At 53.3% G+C, this 13,004-nt stretch overlaps 3 pseudogenes; 2 read left to right on the top strand and 1 right to left on the bottom strand.

Annotated features, from left to right (window-relative positions):
• Positions 1-1,998: 1,998 nt before the first annotated feature.
• On the bottom strand, positions 1,999-2,792 carry LOC138929995 (melanoma-associated antigen 10-like; annotated as a pseudogene).
• A 624-nt stretch (positions 2,793-3,416) lies between these two features.
• LOC138929994 (melanoma-associated antigen 9-like) lies at positions 3,417-4,194 on the top strand (annotated as a pseudogene).
• A 5,361-nt stretch (positions 4,195-9,555) lies between these two features.
• On the top strand, positions 9,556-11,017 carry LOC138929993 (heat shock transcription factor, X-linked member 3-like; annotated as a pseudogene).
• Positions 11,018-13,004: the final 1,987 nt, after the last annotated feature.

Below are 13,004 nucleotides of genomic sequence, written 5' to 3'. Positions count from 1 at the left end.
TCCTGTGGGGCAGCCTCTCTCAAGGGTCAGAGTACAAGACTTTAGTCTCTGGAAGAGGAACCACACTCGGAGTAGTCTGTGTCTGTGTGTTGTCCCGGTTTGAGGATTAAGCCCTGGGCACCTGTGTCCCTTCGAAACAAATGCTCATGACAAAAAATGCTTCTGCTCAAAATTCACTGGTCACAGGTCATCACATGACCCTTCCTAAGTGAAGAGGCCTGGCAGGGTGGTGTCCCCCATGTGTGCAGGGAGAGAGGAAGACAAGAGGTGGCCGAGCACCTGACATCTCTCCAATTGTATACTGCCTAGCAGATGCTCAATCAAGAGCACCGGTTAAAAATCTCCTTTGTTTTGGGGAGGAGAGTCTGAGCAGGGCACATGGGTCTTGAAATTCTCCCCCTTTTCCAAGAGTCCACTGACTCTCTGGCAGCTGCACATATGTGGGCAGAATCACGTCTCCTGTTCCCGTTGTTCTCTGGCACTCAGCACAGAGCTGCCCCCTCAGCCCCCCGCACCCATCTGCACCCCCCACTGCAGTGACCTCACCACCTCCTTAGGCCCAGAAGTCGCTCCTGCCTTTGATGCCAGGCGCAGCCTCACCCTGTGTCTCTGCTGCCTCCACACTTCTCACCCTGCCTGAACCCGGGGGCTGGCAGACGCTGCATCTCTCCTGGCTGCTGCTTATTTCTCGTGTGATTTGGATCTCAGACTCTGTCCCTCTCTCCTCTGGAAGTGTTTTCTTTTAAGACACCTCAGAGAACTGGCAGCTTAATTGGAAATGGAATAGAAAACCACTCAGAATTGCTGTTCTGTGTGTTTTCCTCCCCGGTGATATATTATTCAATTTCAGTGTTTGTGTGTGTTTCAGGGTGGAGAGCAGTGTCTCCAGCTGGGCACAGCTCACTCAAAGATCCCAGGATTCTAGTCACACAGCAGGTCCTGTCCACTTTTGTAGCTTCTCTCCACTCGTTTCATCCAAATGAAATCTAGACCATGCTCACAAGTAAAAATAATAAAGACTAGATAACCAAATAAACTGTTATTTCAATGTACTTGGTAATCAGCTTCCCAGAGCAGAGACAGGAGGGCCAGCACAGGGAATACTGGGCCATACATAAAAGACCAAGATTCACATTTATCTAGGATTCCTAGCAGATGGTGGGTGGAAAACACCTATTTCATCCCTGTGGTCAACAGCTATGGGACAAGAACCAGGACCCCTTCCTTCCTGCCCCAGAAAGAGATCTCCCTGGGGTTTATCTAAGAAGCAAAAGGACACCTCACAACAATGATCCATTTCAGAGATTCCCCTCACCCCCAACACAAACCTCATGTGACTGCAACTTCTAGACCATCGCTGTAAATGTGGGGGTGTCCTGTTTCTCCTAGTGTCCCCACTGCTAACAGCCTTTCATGGAGCAGAGGCTCCGTAAAAGACTTCAGAATAAATGAGCTAGTGAGCAGGGGGCTCAGATTGTCTGATACTTTCTTTAATAACCCAGTAAAATTCAATAAATAGAGATAACTTAGTTACTGTGAATGACAGACAAGAAGGACAGAAGCATGAATTCACTATAATTACTTTTATTATATAATTATTCTCATTTAATATTATTTCTAAATAAGTTCACATTTTCAAAACAATTTTAATTCCTATTCCATTGTATCTTGTTCAGGACCACAAAACAATGAAAGTGTTCCCAATCTCTTTTAAAAAACAGCAAAACTCTTGTTCACGAACTGGGTAACCATAAACACACTGGGATCAACATCACTCACAAAGCTAAGACACTGAAGTGTATTTACCCTTCTATGAAATCAAAGTTTGAAAATTTTCTAAAGAAAACAAGGAGATGAATCTCCATGTCATTGTAGACAACAGGAACCCCAAATTGCAACACACAAGTTCCCCCAACTGGCCTGGGTCCTCATTTCTGAGAAGCTGACTGATCCCTCTTCAATAACAGAGAGAAGGATCAGCCTGGCTGCTGCTCTGGCTCAGGCTGCTGAGTCCTCCTCCCTTGCAGCCTCTGCAGAAGGGAATGGGAAGGGCCTAAAAGCCCTCCGTTTGACCCTGAGCAGAAACGCCATGACTTGCCACTTGCTGGTCTCCACATAGGCCCAGGGACTCCATAGGAACTCATTGTGGGCAGGGTGGCTGTCAGGCACCTGCCAGTACTCCAGGTACCCTCCTGCACCCACACTTGGATCAGCAGCTCCCTGGGCTCCCCAAAGACGCAATGCTCACTCCCAACACACAGCCCTATCCTGCTGAGTGCTCCCCAGAATGCTTCTTCAGGGGCCCCGTCTCCATTCCACATGTTCAGGCTGAGGACCAGCACCAGGAAGCCGGCCTTGGGCAGGCCCTGCCCACTGCTCAGCATTGCATCGCAGGTGAGGCCCAAGGTAGAGACCATGAAGTAGATGTACTCCCTGGAGTTTACCTCTCTCACCTCCACACCACAGACCAACTGCAGACACTCTGAGACTTGGCTGAAGACTACTAGGAAGTGCTCCTGGTTATCCCTGATGACTTTATTCAGCTTTTCTGCCTGGGAGGTCAGCTTCTTGGCTCAATACTTGAGGAGCAGGAACTTCATCAGGTTAGCCATCATCTCATTCAGAGCTTCCTGGGGCAAGGCCTCCCCAGGGGAGGAGGAGGATGCTGAGGGGTAGGAGGCCAAGTCAGGTGGGGCCTCCCCCTGCTCAGCCCCCAAGAGCTGCGCCTCCACCCAGCCCTGAGCCTTGCCTGGGTCCTGAAGGTCTTCCTTGGGCTTGCTTAGCTCACTCATCTTGACCACGAGCATGATTCCTGGGGTTGAACAAGACACAGAAGTGAGGCAGGGGTACAGATGGAGACCACTCACCTCAGGGCGAGAGGGTGTATGAGCAGCCTTGGCTGAGAAATGCATGAGATACCCCCAAGGTGCCCCCTCCATTTCTCTCACGGGAGCTCCAGGAACCAGGAGGTGAAGGCAGAGGTCTGAGGCCCATGGCCTAAGGTCAGAGAGCAGAGGAGGTCCAGGCAGTACTAGGAGTCAGGGTGAGGAGTGTGCCCTAAGTGTGCACCAGGGGCTCCCCATCCCAGAACATAGGGGGCCCCATGAGGGCCTAATCCCCCTGCTAAGTTAGCCCCAGAAATCTCAGGCTGTGCTTACTGCACCCTGGAGAGCCACCTCACTTCCTCCTTCAGGTAGCCAGGGCACTGACCACCCTGGAGGCACACCCCTGTGAGGTATGAGAGCACCCCTCAAGAGGAGACCTGTAAGGGGCCTGTGTCAGACCGCACAGGGTGCAGTTCTCAGTCAAGGCCGTTCACAGTCCCTCTCTCCCTCAGCCAGGCCCATGGTTCCCATCTGTCCCCCAACCTCACTTCTGTCTGTGGTTTGATCCCAGGCATCGTGCTCGTGGTCGAGATGAGTGAACTGAGCAAGCCCGAGGAAGACCTTCAGGACCCAGGAGAGTCCCAGGGCCCAGTAGGGGTGCAGCTCTTCGGGGCTGAGGCAAGAGAGGCTGCATCCCCCTCAGCCTTGTCCCCTCAGTCTCCTGCTCTGCCCTTGTGGAAGCCTTGCCCCAGGAAGCTCTTAATGAGATGGTGGCAGGAACCTGGTGAAGTTCCTGTTCCTCAAGTATCAAGCCAAGGAGCTGACCTCCCAGGCGGAAATGCTGAAGAAGGTCCTCAGGGGTAACCAGGAGCACTTCTCGGAGGTCTTCAGCCAAGCCTCTGAGAGCCTGCAGCTGGTCTGTGGTGTGGAGGTGAGGGAGGTAAACCCCAGGGAGCACATCTACATCATGGTCCCCACCCTGGGCCTCACCTGTGATGCAATGCCGAGTGGTGGGCAGGGCCTGCCCAAGGCCGGCCTCCTCACCCTGATCATGCAGAATGGAGACGGGGCCCCTGAGGAAGCATTCTGGGGAGCACTCAGCAGAATAGGGCTGTGTGTTGGGAGTGAGCACTGGGTCTTTGGGGAGCCCAAGGAGCTGCTGACCCAAGTGTGGGTGCAGGAGGGGTATTTGGAGTACCGGCAGGTGCTTGACAGCCACCTGCCCACTACGAGTTCCTGTGGGGTTCCCAGGACTATACAGAGACCAGCAAGTGGCAAGTCATGGCATTTCTGCTCAAACAAAGGGTTTTGAGGGCCTTCCCTCCATTGTCTGCAGAGGCTGCAAAGGGAGGAGGACTCAGCAGCCTGAACCAGAGCAGCAGCTAGTCTGATCCTTTGCTCTCTGATTGAAGAGGGAGTGTTCAGCCTTCTCAGAAATGAGGACCCGGGCCAGTTGGGAAAACTGGTGTATAGCAATTTGGGGTTCCTCTTCTCTATAATGACATGGAGATTCATCTCTGTTTTCCTTAGAAAATTTTAAAGCTTTCATTGTTTTCACAGAAGGCTAAATAAACTTCAATGTCTTAGCTTTGTGAATGATGTTGATCACAGTGTGTTTGTACTTACCCAGTTCAAGAACAAGAGTTTTGCTGTTTTGTAAAAGAGATTGGAAACTCTTCCATTGTGTTTTGTGGTCCTGAACAGGATGCAATGGAATTGGAATTAGAACTGTTTTGGAAACATGAGCTTACTTAGCAGTAATAGGTGGAGAATAATTAGATGATAAAAGTAATCATAGTGAATTCGTGCTTCTGTCCTTGTGTGTCATTTTCAAAAACTAAATTGTCTCTGTTTATTTGGGTTTGTTTGGGTTATTTAAGGAAGTAGCAGATAATTAATTGAGCCTCCTGCTCACTGGCTTATGTATTCTGAAGACCTTTACAGAGCCTCTGCTCTGTGAAAGGCCATGTTAGCAGTGGGGACACTAGAGAAGCAGGACACCCCACACCTTGAGCGATGGTCTAGCAGCCACAGTCACACGAAGAAGGTGGAAAGATGTCCCCTAGTCACACTGAACAAGGCAACACAGGGCAGGGTGGTGGGGCTTCAGGAGGAGCACTGGAGTGTCAGTGGCTGAGCCAGGGCAGTTTGGGGCTTTGGGAAGCTGGGTTCCTTCTGTGGGAGGTGACTGTGTTGAGGCTGGGTGGTGGCAGCCCTCAGACTTGCAGACAGTGTGTCTTTGGGTGACGGGAAATTCTGAAATGGATCATTGCTGTGAGGTATCCTTTTTCATCATAGATAAAGCCCAGAGAGATCTCTTTCTGGGACAGGAAGGAAGGGGTCCCGGCTCTTGTCGCATTGCTGTTGATCATAGAGGCAAAGGAGGTATTTTCATACCCCATATCTGCTAGGAATCCTGCAGAACTCCTTTGCACTCCCTTGAAGTGGTACCCAAGAAATCCATGGAAGTACCCTCTTTTTCCTGGTCCATGGGATCTGGAACCCAAGGTGTTAATTAGCTCTAAATTATCTTGATTATAACTGGCCATTGTAATCAAGGACTGTAATCAAGGACTCGATCTTTGTTGAGGTTGCCATGAAGGAAAATAATGGTTTGGATGGAAGACCAGCTGAGGCAGAGGTAAAGAGTGGTTCTTAGTTCTATTTCCTAGAACAGCTTGGGTCCTGCTGGAACAGTCCTCCACACCCAAATTTAACAGGTCCTCTAACTGGAAATGGGGATTACCAGGTAGCTCAAATGATGAAGAATCTTCTTACACTGTGGGAGACCTGGGTTCGATTCCTGGGTCAGGAAAATTGCCTGGAGAAGGGCATGGCAACCCACTCTAGTATTCCTGCCTGGGAGAATTCCATGGACAGAGGAGACTGGCAGGCTACAGTCCATGGTTTTGCAAAGAGTCGGACACAACTGAGCAACTAACACTGTGGTCCTCTATGGTCTAAGTAGAAAAGTTTCTTAGTTTTATTTATGAAACATCCTGTTTGGTTGATTCGCTTTTCCACATCCTATTGAGGGTCATATTCTCTGCCATGTCTGGACCACAAAGCAGCCAACCCCATCCCACAGTGGAGAGTGGAATAGTGTCTGGGGGCAACAATGTGAGAGATTCCTGCTCTGCCATCACAGTGCAAACAGCTGCCAGGCCCTGCTAGCTCTGTCCTGTCCCCCAGGTGCATCCTGCAGCCCAACACATGGGGCTCCTCACACCCGCTTGCCTCCCAGATGAAGAACTGAGGCCACAGCCCTTGGGTATCTTTGCAGGACCATGTGTTAGTGAGAGTTGGGGTGGGCTCAGAGCCCTGGTCTCTATTCTTCTGAAGCCGCCACCCTTCCCACCCACCCCAGGCCACGGCCCAACCTTCCGACTTCTCTTGCCTTCCTCTTCTTAGTGCTATACGATGCCTCTGAGGTGACAAAAGCTGCCCCAGGGAAGGAAGGGGACAAGGAGAACCAGAAGCACTGTGGGGCTGCTCTGGGGTTTGCTGAGAACTGACTCTGCCAGGGGCCAGCATCTCTGTCCAGTCCCAGCGCCTCACGCGTGAGGGCGGCGCCCTGTCCTTGCTGCTGCCATGGGGCCTCCTGCCCAACTGAACCTGCCAGGCTGACCAGCTCCTCGCTGAGCAGGAGGGAGGAGGGCCTGACTGTATGGTCCCAGTGCCCACTGGGATAAGGCCCCTACAGGAGCCTCCTCCAATACGGGAGGGAAGGTAACACGGGCAGACCCCTGAGGCTCCAGGTCTCCCCAGCTGCATTGAGTGTGGGGGCAGCTGGAGGGCCTCTGGGCTGGGAACACTGGGGCGGGGATGCCAAGTGCAGGGGCAGGAGAGCGAGGCTGAGAAAGGCAGTTATTGAACGTCGTGAGAGCTTGTGTGTGCACAATGCAAGTGTCCTGAGCCAGAGCTGACAAAGACTCCTTGGTGCCACGCAAACCCAGTGCCAGGTCCCGGTTGGTGCCTGGAGGAGGGGGACCAGAAAAGGCAGCTCTCTCAGGACCCAGGGGGCAAGGAGGGACCCCAACTGGGGTGAGGATGGGAGCAGGAAAGGCCACCTAGCCAGGCTGCCACAGGTATCACAGTCTTTGGTCCCCTTTGGAGGAGCCACCAGTGGCCCCCACCAATGATCATAGCCTCCAGGTTCATGTCCCAGTCAGATGAACTGACCTGAAGAAATGCCTTGTCAACCTCTTTAGGAGCACAAAGGCAAGGGAGCAAGCACAGGTCAAGGCCTGCAAGCTCCATTCTAGCCACCAGGCCTCAGACTGAAAGGCCTCTGGGCGAGCTTCTTCCACACCCTCTTAGCTCTCCCTTTTCAGACACTAGGCTATGCCCCTCACACAGGGCAAATGACCCTGCTGAGTGGCAGAATGAGGGGGACACTCTCCCTAGGGGTACAGAGCTCTAGGGTGTAGGGAACAAGGTATAAAGAAGGTTGAGAAGTGCTTGCAAACGAGACTCTCAACCAGGGCTGAGCATTCTTGCAAACGAGATGTTCAGCTAAAAATCCTGTTTGTTCCCATGGGAAAAGAACATTGCTTGCACACAAGGATGTTTCTCTGATTCCTCAATAGGAACAGACCTTGGGACAAAACGGATTCTAAGTTGATAAGGAAGTTCCCCAAAACAAAGTCTTAGCTGCAGTAAATAAGCCAAGGTAAAGGTTATCTCGCCCTGCGCCTGCGCACTGTATAGTCTCTGAATCAGTGCTTGGCAGCTTGCCCTGTAGGTTGTTGTGCAAGGGATATAAAATTAAGCAGCTGTAAGAAGCAAGTGTTAAAATATAAAGATTTAAACCACTCTGCAGTGTTGGTGTTTCATTCCGTCGCCGGCACTAGGGTCCTCACACACGGGCCTTTCCAAGGTGCCAGTCTGTCCCTTACATGGTGATGTTGAAGAACAGTGGCCCCAAGGTCAGAGAACACGTATCTCCAAACCCACTGCCCTATTGCCCATGTGTGGTGAAGACAGGTGACTTTCACTGGGGTTTCGTCCAGTCCTACACACGGACTCTCATCCATTTTCAAATACAGGCAGATGGGGACTTCCTTTGGTCACATCTAGCTCAACAAGTTGGAGAAGGCAATGGCACCCCACTCCGGTACTCTTGCCTGGAAAATCCCATGGACGGAGGAGCCTGGTGGGCTGCAGTCCATGGGGTCGCTAAAGAGTCTGACATGACTGAGCAACTTCACTTTGACTTTTCACTTTTGTGCATTGGAGAAGAAAATGGCAACCCACTCCAGTGTTCTTGCCTGGAGAATCCCAGGGATGGGGGAGCCTGGTGGGCTGCCGTCTATGGGGTCGCACAGAGTCGGACACGACTGAAGTGACGCAGCAGCAGCAGCAGCAGCAGCAGCAGCAGCAGCAGCACCTCAACAAGTTAGACATGTCCCTGGGAGTGAGTATGTGTAAAGGAAGCCCCTTGAAAAGCACCTAATCTGTGAGCCAACAAAATCGTTCTATGTTCCTGCCGTCTAGGTAAGGGAGATCAGGTCCACAGTGGTGGTGGGGGCAGGGGCAGGGGCAAAGAAGACCAGAGCTGGCCTCATAGAAGACCAGTGAAATGCTTGTTTTCAACAGAACAAGCTGTACCTTGAGCCCCCAATCAAGTCCTTCTAAGGGCAGGTACCCACGGAGACCCAAGCTGGACATGGCAGGCCAGGAACAGGGGTAGCAGAAGCCCATTCAACCCATTGACAAAAGGAAACAGGAATTTTGAGGAAGCCTCAGGGAGGCTGAATCCAAGACTCTGGGAGGGGGACAAGAAAAGCACACACACACAGGTGTTCCCAAGTGAGCACTCTAGGGCCACGAGAGTGGTCTTTATGGGAAGAAGTAGAAACTGAAGACAGCAGCCTGTGATCTGCAGCAGGATGATGTCTGGTGTGGGCAGAGTTTGGCGAGGCTGCAAGCTCAGCAGAGCGCCTGGCTGTGCCCTCCCACACGGCGTCATGAGTAGTCTATATCTCAGGTGTTTGGGGAACAGTCAAGTGGGTTGTGAGGTCACTCCCACTGTGCTCGAGCATAGCCCTACTCTAGGGAGAGCTTGACCTGGGCGGTGGGGGAGTAGGACAACAGGACTCTGACTTTGGGGCCATCTCAGCGGGACCTAGCAACCAGCAGCACCAGCCAGAAGAGGGGCAAGGCTGGGGTCGGGGATGGAGAGGTGGGACCACCAACTCAGGCTAGGCCAAAACAGCCCATTACGGACCCCATCTTCCTAGAGGGACACTTGCCAGGGGCCCATCGGACCCCTGGGGTCTCTCAGTGGTAGCTGAGCGAGGACTCACCAGGGCCTGGCCCTTCAGCAGAAGCCTGCCCGTCGGTAGGGAGGGAGTGGAGCCAGGGGCACGTTTGTCAACCCATCCAGGGCCTGGTTCCCTGAAACAAGGGGCCTGGCCACAGATGGGAGCCTTTGCAGGTAACCCGAAATGTACTTTTCTGTACTTTCAGACAAGAGACAAGCTGGGGATCCCATCTCTGTCTCCATCCCCTCCTCCCCCACACCAGGCCAGGGCTGCCTCTCCACATCACCTCTGTGACATCATGAAACAGTTAAGGGAGCTGACCACTTAATTGGCTGCCTGGCCCGAGACACAGATTCTAGAATCTCCGGAGATTATTTATGTGGCACCCCGACCGTAGTCTGAGGCCCTTCTGCCCTGAGCATTCACTGCTTGGGTAGAGAATGCTCCTGAACTAGACCAGCTCCATGGTTAGTCAGAGTTCCCACGAGGCACGTGCAGCCCTGCTGGCCCCATCAACTGATGAGGAGCCCACAGCAGGGGGTCCCTGTGATTCCTCCCCAGATCCAAACGTGGATTCAAGGGAGGCTCTGGAGAAGCAGGGTGACCATTCCGAGAGCCCCGATCCAGGCTTCCATGACAATCTGCCCCCACAGGGCCCGAACCCAGAAATGGCCAATGAGGAAGAGAACAATGCTGTCCTAGGGCTTTCCTTCCCCAGGAAGCTCTGGAGGATCATGAAGGATGCGGCCTTCACCTCTGGGCACTGGAACAACAAGGGAGACATGGTGGTCATCGAGGCAGATCTCTTCCAGACGGAGGTCCTCTAGCACAGAGGCACAGACAGGATCTTTGAGACAAACAGTGTGAAGAGTTTCATCCATGAACTGAACCTCTATGGGTTCAGTAAAATCTGCCCTCCGGGTTGCTCTGCAGGGAAGAAGAGGATGATGGTAACGTAGAAAGCCATTCCAGGGAGACTAGGCTAGGCGAGCCAAGTGCTGGATGGGTTTCATTTGCCAGGAAAACATTTTTCTTGTGAGAGGGTGGCTAATGAAAGAGGAGAAAGCAGGGCCTGTTGTGTTCCATGAACCCCCTTAGACGGAACCTGCAGGGGTGACTCCGGGACCTGCAGGGGTGCCTCCAGACCCTGAGGGGCCACTTGATGTCAGGGAGGTCCAGTAACACCTCAAGCGAGGAGCAACATGCTAGAGCCTCATAACATGCCAGGAACGAAGAGACCTTATCTCCATACTTAGGCAAGGCCAGGACAGTGGTGGGGAGGAGAGCGGGGAGGAAGGGCTCCTCTCCCCCACCATGGCAAAAATGATTCATTTCCTTTCAGATATGTTGTAACTCCAATTTTCAGAGAGACAAGCCTCTCCTCCTGCAGAACATCCAGAGGAAAGATGACCCCAGAACAACTGCTCAGCCCACCACCGGTTCAATAGCGACCCCAAAGAGAAAGAACCGAGCGGTGGCAACCAGACACTCTCCTTGACTCCCAACATAACCAGTGCACCCAAGAGGTGGGCAAGAAAGTCCAGAAGAGAACCCCAACTGCTCACAGAACCCCAGCCGGCACTCATTTGTGCTCTCTCGCCTTTGGTCTATGGGCAGTGTAGCCGGGTGGGCCGGGGGGAACCATCTCCGCAGTGAGCAGGGAAGCCTCAGTGGGGAGGGTACATCCAGCAGTGCCATGTCTGTACACCCAGCTATTGCTGGAAAGGACAGCCCAGGGGAACTGCCTGAGGCCCCCCAGAGTACCCAGATCAGTGATGGCTTTGTACAACCCCTGTTACTCCATCCTGATAGCAGCCCTTTCCGTCATGGCCCCAAACAAGGCCCCTGAGGCAGAGGAGGAGCAGGGAGAGTCCTCAGATTATGTGTGTCCTCTGTGAGCAGGTCAAGGACAAGCCCAATCCCTGAGCTCCCAGATTCCTAGAGAGAATCAGGAGCACTATCTTGTAATCAAAAATTGATTTCTGGCTCTAATAAAGTAAAGCAAAACTCCACTGGACTAAATAAAGAATCGAACAAGAGCTGCAAGTCTGTGTTCTTTCTATCTATCCATGCTATTCACACATGGCACTGGGTGAGCCAGAGGCTGGAAGCCCACGTCCCAGGCAGGCTTCGGTCCAGTCCCTGTGGTCCCTTTTCATCTGAAGCAGCAGCATTTCACACACTCAGCCAAGGATCTGGCTCATAAGCCAAGCATTAAGGTGAGCCCAGGATGGGCTGGTCCCTGGGCTTTGCCTGCCACTCAACAGACAGCCCAGCAGGGCTCCTGATCTTGAGGGCGTCATCTCCCATGAGTCATTCACCCTAAAGCAAAAAGGGCTCCTTATGGGTCCCTCAATGATGCCACAAGTTTCTGGTTAGCAGCTGAGTGTCTCCAGCTCCTAATCCAGGGGCCTCCCCAAGAGGTTCACCAGAAAACAGGGTCATGCCAAGGCCAAGGGCCTTGAAAACACATGACCCCAAACCCAAAGACAAGTACAAAGTTTCCACAAGGTGAACACCAGCTCTTGTCGCTCTGCCCTCAGATGAGTATCTAGGAGCCTGTCTTTGGATGTGAGGCTGCCAGGCACTGTGTCCAACACACATGCTTTGTGAGCCAAGGGACGCTTTACAGCAGGACAAGGGTCACCTGCAAGGACAGACTGCTGCCTGTTTCTGGGCCTGTGGGCCTCTCTGCCTGCCGACGCTCAGCCCAGCCCCCGGACTCCCCCACCACCCTCTGGACACTGTTCCAAAACAAGCAGTTTGGACCGGAACACAGAGGGAAAAACACTAACCAGTTTCCTAACAACACATTTCTCTCAAGCACCCAGACCCAGCAGGGCCGAAATGAGTGGCAATGCCGTATATTCATAAAGGTCAAAGTCCTAGAGACTCTCGCTGAGTCCAGAGCAGCACTGCATGAGGGGAGTCACTGCCCCTGGCCTCGCACCAAGTGGCCAGCCCACCCCAGGGCAGGACTGATTCAGACCGAACCAGATGGGCATGCCTAGGGCGTGGTGGCGACTGGGCGGTGTCACCATGAGCTGGTCTCTCCGTCACCTTATTCTCGAGTGCTCAGTCTGGCAGGCCTCTTGCCCAAAGGGGATCAGGTGCTTGAAGACGTCTACCTGAAAGACGTCTTTCCCGGCCCTCCCCGGGACAGGCTGCAGCAGCCAGCGGGGGTTGGTGAGCGCAGTCAGGTAGTTCTGTTGCAGGTTGGGTAGCAGGGCTTGATTCTCTAGCTCCTCCGCTTCACTGGGTCCTAGGTTTTCTGGGCACAGCAAAGTGTCCCCAGTGTCCACAAGATCTGTGTGCAGACAGGACACAGAAGGCGTGCAAGGTGATTCACAGTCATTCCTGCTAAAACTAAGACTGTATCACAGAGGGGACCCGAGGTGAACTGGGTCCTCTGTCTGAGCCTTTCAGATAGGCTCAGCTCAGCAAAGGGAATTTGGGGCGAGGCCAATCGAGGGAGGGACTGAAATGAAAGGGAGAGGCCTGGTGCTCCACGAACCCACCAGGCCATGGGCAGCTCTCAGTCTGCCCACTGCAGGCCGCAGGGACAGAGTAGGAGGGCTCCGGTGGGGAGCCTGTGGACATCAGGTCCCCAAGCGACTCACCGGCAGAGAGGTGTTGCTCACCCCTGGGGACTCAGGGGACTTGCTCAGGCCTGGCTGCAGGCAGTGGGGTTGTGCAACCCAGGCTAGGTGCTGTGCAGCCTCTCATGGTCCCTACTGGGCACACACACACAGACACACACACACACATGTAGACACATGCACACACAGACAAGTGCCACGTGCAGACTTGGACCCACCTTTGCCTCAGAGCACAACTGGGACTGAGGCCCAGAGTGGTGGTCAGGCACGTCAGCTGCCATCTCCCAGCCCAGGGACCCTGGCTGTCCCGAGCC

The sequence above is a fragment of the Ovis canadensis genome, chromosome X (genome assembly GCF_042477335.2).
Source record: "Ovis canadensis isolate MfBH-ARS-UI-01 breed Bighorn chromosome X, ARS-UI_OviCan_v2, whole genome shotgun sequence".
NCBI lineage: Eukaryota > Metazoa > Chordata > Mammalia > Artiodactyla > Bovidae > Ovis > Ovis canadensis.
The sequence above is the reverse complement of the archived record's forward strand: the minus strand, read 5'-3'. Positions and strand labels throughout refer to the sequence as shown.